General features: G+C 45.3%; 1 long non-coding RNA gene across 1 annotated transcript in view; it reads left to right on the top strand.

Moving 5' to 3' along the window:
• Positions 1 to 944: 944 nt before the first annotated feature.
• Positions 945 to 6,000, top strand: part of LOC137361303 (uncharacterized) — a 46,913-nt gene continuing 41,857 nt past the window's right edge. Inside the window, exons 1-2 of the long non-coding RNA XR_010972148.1 lie at positions 945 to 1,682; positions 4,968 to 5,142. This is a non-coding gene — a long non-coding RNA (uncharacterized lncRNA). The remainder of the gene's footprint in view (positions 1,683 to 4,967; positions 5,143 to 6,000) is intronic.

Below are 6,000 nucleotides of genomic sequence, written 5' to 3'. Positions count from 1 at the left end.
TGCAGAAACTAAAACTCATCTAAAACTAACCTGAATTCACTCCAGTTCCCATTCTGCAATCACCCCTGTGTTCACTGAACTACATTGTCTCCCGGTCAAGCAACGTCTTGATTTTAAAATTCTCATCCTTGTTTTCAAATCACTCCATGACCTCGCTCCCTCCCTATCTCTGTAATCTCCTCCACCCACTCAACCCTCTGAGGTATTTCTGCTGTTCTAATTCTGCCCTCTTGAACATCCCTGATTTTAATCGCTTCATCATTGGTGGCACCTTCCGCTGCCTCGGCCCTAAACTCTGGAATTCCATCTCCAACCCTCTCCGTCTCTCTACCTCACTGTCTTCCTTCACCTCCCTTTCCCCCGGGTGCCTCTCCTCTCATTCACTGATTTCCCGCAGTTCAGCTCGTGCTGCAATTGACAACAGTGAAATATGGTTGTACAACAGTAATTCTCTGTGCAGCCTCGCTTTAAGCACCTTTGCCCCGCCTCCAGCATCAGCAGCTAACTGGTCGGAATTGCCCTTCAGAGCGCCATGACGTAATGACGTTCAGCCAAGTGGATGCAATGACACTGAACGGGGAGGAACACTACAGGAATTGAGCAGCAACGCTCTTCTTTGATTGGTTAGTGTGCAGCAATTCTGCTTACCGATTGGTTCACTGAGCTGTTGGTCACACACATTGAGAGGCGGTGCTGAGCTGAGAAAAGCCGCGCTAGGATTGGTCGGAATTTGACACGCCGCTTCTGGTGTGTCGAGACATGTTGCACGGCGGAGGCGGAAAGACTGCACGTCGATTGGGTAAAGCAGCTGTCACTCAGACAATACAATAACTTTATTCGTTGCAGAAGATGTCGGTCACATTGTAGTCCCTTGCCATTGGTTGGGGCCGTGTCGGTCTCTAACCGTCCGCTCTGATTGGCCTCCTCATGTCTCGAGGGCGGGGATTATCGCGGACTGATCACACACTGGGCAGAGCGGCAGCGGGTGGCTGTGTTTTGGCGGGGATTTCAGTCTCCCAGCCTTGGCCAGGTTTATGATCCAGCTACGGGGCTGCAGAAGAAGGAAGGCGTTTAGGGCTGGGAATCCCCGCGTCGTCCGACTATTAATCGCCAGCTCAGGGTTGCCAGTGGGAGAATCCGATGTAAACATGTCACGCTGCAGTTCCCCAGTCCTGCCAGTGAAGGAGCTGCAGCAACTGTTCAATCCCCCTGGAGTCAGATCACTCAGCACAAGGCGGGGATAGCGCCTGGGATCTTCCTGTGCTCTGTGTTTGGGCTTTGGTACCACACCAGCTTTGAGCATGTCACATAGCACAGGCTGGGAATGGATCCTGGGATCTTCCTGTGCTCTGTGTATGGGGTTCTGTACCAGACTGGGTGAGAGAAGCTCCTTCAGCATGAGCTGGGGATGGAGCCTGGGATCTTCCTGTGCTATGTGGGGCTCAGTGCACTCTAGTTGGATATCCCTCATTGTATGTTTCTGATTGCAGCCTCTCTCTCAGTTAGTCTGGGAGTTCCTGACTGATCAGAATGCCCCTCTCCTGTCACACCCATCACACACATTGAAGATGGACGACCTGCTGCCAGAGATCCAGATGATCAGGAACTCGAGCCTTCGGTACACTCATTTACTTAAGTGACTCCCAGTCCCTGATTCAACATCAGTTTCCCTGGAATGTCAGGTACATTATCATCTTCCTCCACTGTGAAGACTGACATAAAGTAATTATTCAACAAATCTGCCATTTTCTTATGTGTGGGTAAACATGTCAGGAAAGGATGAACAGACTGGGTCTCTTTTCGTTTGCAAAAAGGGAGGTTGAGGGGTGGCCTAATAGAGGTCTTTAAAATGATGGAAGGTTGTGATATAGTGGATCCAGAGAGAATGTTTCCTCTTGTGGCGAAGAACATCACTCGAGGCCATCAATATAATATCGTCACCAAGAAATCCAATAGAAGAAACTTCTTTACCCAGAGAGTGGTGAGAATGTGGAACTCGCTACCACAGGGAGAGGGTGAAGCAAATAGTGTAGATGCATTTAATGGGAATCATAGGAGGGAGAAGGGAATAGAGGGTAATGATAGATTTACATGAGGAAAGACAGGAGGAGGCTCGAGTGGAGCATAACCGCTAGCATGGACTGGCTGGGCCGAATGGCCTGTTTCTGTGCTGTGTATCCAATATAATCCTAGTTATGTGGAAAGATTAGAGAAACTGGGGTGGTTTTCATTATAGCAGAGAAGGTTAAGGGAATATTTGATAGAGTTGTTCACAATCATGAATGGTTTTGAAAGAGTAAATAAGGAGAAATTGTTTCTGATGGCAGGAATGTCAGGAACCAGAGGACACACATTGAAGGTAATTAGCAAAATAACAAGAAGGAACATGAGGAAATGGTAATTTACACAGTGAATTATTATGATCTGGAATGTTCTGTCTGAAGAGGTGGTGGAAGCAGATTCAATAATAACTGTCAAAAGGGAATTGGACGAATAATTAAAGTTGAAAAAATTGCAGCCAACGTGGAAATAACAGGTGTGTATAACTGATTGGAAAGTTCTTTCAAAGAGCCAGCATAGGCATGATGGGCTGAATGGACATCTCCAGTGCCATATCACTCTATAATTCATTATATATATTAATGACCGAGACTTGGGTGTGAAAGGCATAATTTTAAAATTTGCAAATGACACAAAAATTGGAAGCATTGTGAACTTTGAGGACTGTGATAGACTTCAAGAGGACATAGACAGGCTGGTGGAATGGGCAGGCATGTGGCAGATGACATTTCATACAGAGAAGACTGAAGGCATTTGATACAGTGCCACACAGCAGACTTGTCAGTAAAATTATAGCTAATGGAATAAAAGGGAACTTGAAAAGGACAAAGACAAGTTGGTGGAATGGGCAGACAAGTAGCAGATGAAGTTCAATGCGGAGAAATGTGAAGTGATTCATTTTGGTAGGAAGAACATGGAGAGACAATACAGAAACATAGAAAAATAGGAGTAGGCCATTCGGCCCTTCGAGCCTGCACCGGCATTCAGTATGATCATGGCTGATCATAAAGAGCAGAGGGACCTCGGTATATATGTGCATAAGTCATTGAAGGTGGCAGGACAGGTTGAAAGAGTGGGAAATAAAGCATACAGTATCCTGGGCTTTATTAATTAGGGGCATAGAGTACAAGAGCAAGGAGGTTATGGTAAACTTGTGTAAGACACTCGTTTGTCCTCAGCTGGAGTATTGTGTCCAATTCTGGGCACTGCACTTTAGGAAAGATGTTAAGGCTTTGGAGAAAGTACAGAAAAGATTCAGGAGAATGGTTCCAGGGATGAGGAACTTCAGGTATGCAGACAGATTGGAGACGTTGGGACTGTTTTCCATGGAGAAGTGAAGGCTGAGAGGTGATTTGATAGAAGTATTCAAAATCATGAGGGGTCTGGACAGAGTGGGTAGGAAAAAACTGTTCCCACTCATGAAAGATTGGAGAACGAGAGGGCACAAATTTAAAGTAATTGGTAAAAGAAGCAAAAGTGACATGAGGAAAAACATTTTCACACAGCGAATGGTTAGGATCTGGAATGCACTGCCTGAGAGAATGGTGGAGGCAGGTTCAATCGAGGCATTCAGAAGGGAATTAGACTGTTAACTGAAAATAAAGAATGTACAGGGTTACGGGGAGAAGGCAGGGGAATGGTATTAGGTTAATTACTCATTCAGAGAGCCGGTGCAGACACGATGGGCCGAATGGCCTCCTCTGCACTCGAACAATTTGGTGATTCTGTGATTTTGTGAAGTGGTATATGTTTTTAGGAAGAACGAGAAGAGGCAATATAAAATAAATGATACAATTCTGAAGAGGGTGCAGGAACAGAGCGACCTGGGGGTATATGTGCATAAATGATTGATGATGACAAGCACAGATTGAGAAAGAGGTTCAAAAACATATGGGAACCAGGGCTTTCTAAATAGAGGCATGGAGTACAAAGGCAAGGATGTTACGATGAACCTTTATAAAATACTGGTTCGGCCTCAACTGGAGTATTATGTCCAATTCTGGGCACCGCACATTAGGAAGAGGTTGCAGAAAAGATTTACAAAAATGGTTTAAGGGGTGAGGGAATTCAGTTACGTGGATAGATTGGAGAAGCTGGGGCTGTTCTCCTTGTGGGAGAGAAGGTTGAGAGGAGATTTGATGGAGGTGTTCAAGATCATGAGAGGTCTCGGCAGAGTAGATAGAGAGAAACTGGTCCTGTTGGTGGAAGAGAACAAGAGGACCCTGGCAAAAGAACCAACTGCGAGTTGAGGAAAAACCTTTATCGCACTTCGAGTGGTTAGGAAGTGGAATTCACTGCCTGAGAGTGGTGGTGGCAGGTACAGTCAGGACTTTCAAAAGGGAATTGGATAAGAACCTGAAGAGGAAAAAAATGCAGATTTATGGGGACAGGGCATTGGAATGGAACCAGCTGAGTTGTTCTTGCAGAGAGCTGGCATGGACATGACAAACGGAATGGCCCCCTCCTGTGCTGCAACCATTCTATGATGGGAGTGGGGTTGGAGACGGGACTGATTGATGTTCATGTCCAGTGAGATTGCACACCAGGAGCAGAGCCTGGTCATGTGATCCTGTGACACCTTGAGTGGGAGGGGCTCTGGCTGCTTTGTGACATCATTGCTGGGTGCTGTGTGATTGGCTTCTGACAGGTTCCTGCCCCTGGTTACGCCCCATCACTGGGATGTCGGTGTGGGAGGAGCTGGTGTGACAGCTGACACTGGAGTGAGTTCAGTCCTGATAAACAGGACAAAGGACAGAAAAGACCAATTTAATAACAAGTTAAAAATTCAAGACAACTCATTAATTGCAAATAAATTGATATGAAATACAATCATAATTATAAAAATAGTCCCATTGTATTCCAGTTACAGGTTCTGGGATTAATATGAATCATTTTTCTATTGATAGTTTCTTGGCGTGTGGAATATCTCAGGAAGGTGGAGAGAGAGAGAGAAGTTGAATCATTGCCACACTAACTGGGATTGGAGAAATGTCACCGGATCCCCAGAGCAGTTCTGCTGGAACCAAGAGCCTCGGTGTTGGAGACGGGAGAAAACAGGAATCATCAACAATAACTGGAAAGGTGAGGATCTTTACTGAGAATCCCGTTAGTCCAGGATTTTGCTGAGGTGAGAGTGTAACCAGATACTGGGAGCATTTCACCATCTGCCATCAGGCTTGGCCTTTGATTTGAGCCGAGCTTAACTCGTATAATCTTGTACACCTCTATTAAATCTCTCCTCAATCTCCTTTCCTCTAAGCAGAACAACCCCAGCTTTTCCAACCTAACCTGGAACTAAAATCCCCCATCCCTGGGACCATTCTGGTAAATCTCCTCTGCATCCTCTCCAGGACTTTCACATCCTTCCTAAAGTGTGGTGACCAGAAATGGACACAATTCTCCAGTTGGGGCCTAACCAGTGCTTTATAAAGGTTTAGCATAACTTCCCTGCTTTTGTACTCAATGCCTCTATTTATGAAGCTCAAGATCCCATATGCTTTGCTAACCAATCTCTCAATATGTCCACTCCCTGGTCCCTCTTCCTGCGCTCTTTAAAACTGTGCTATTAAGTCTATATTGTCTCTCCTTATTCCTTCTGCCAAGATGCATCACTTCACACTTGTTAGTATTAAATTCCATCTGCCACCTGTCAGCCCATTCTGCTGGCCTGTCTATGTCCTGTTGCAGGTGGTTCATGTCATCCTTAAAGATTGCCACATCTCCAAATTTGGTGTCATCAGCAAATTTCAAAATTCTACTCTGCATTAAAAGATGCAAATCATTTCTATTTAGCAAAAAAAAGCAGTCGTTCCAGAACTGACTCCTGGGAAACACCACTGTCTACCATTCTCCAGTCTGAAAAACAACCATTTACTGCAAGTCACTGTTTTCTGTCCTTAAGCCAATATTTTTATCCAATTGGACACTGACCCTCCTATT

Source organism: Heterodontus francisci, unplaced genomic scaffold (assembly GCF_036365525.1).
Source record: "Heterodontus francisci isolate sHetFra1 unplaced genomic scaffold, sHetFra1.hap1 HAP1_SCAFFOLD_550, whole genome shotgun sequence".
Classification (NCBI taxonomy): Eukaryota; Metazoa; Chordata; class Chondrichthyes; order Heterodontiformes; family Heterodontidae; genus Heterodontus; species Heterodontus francisci.
Note: the sequence above shows the minus strand (reverse complement) of the source record. Positions and strands in the feature narration are given on the sequence as shown.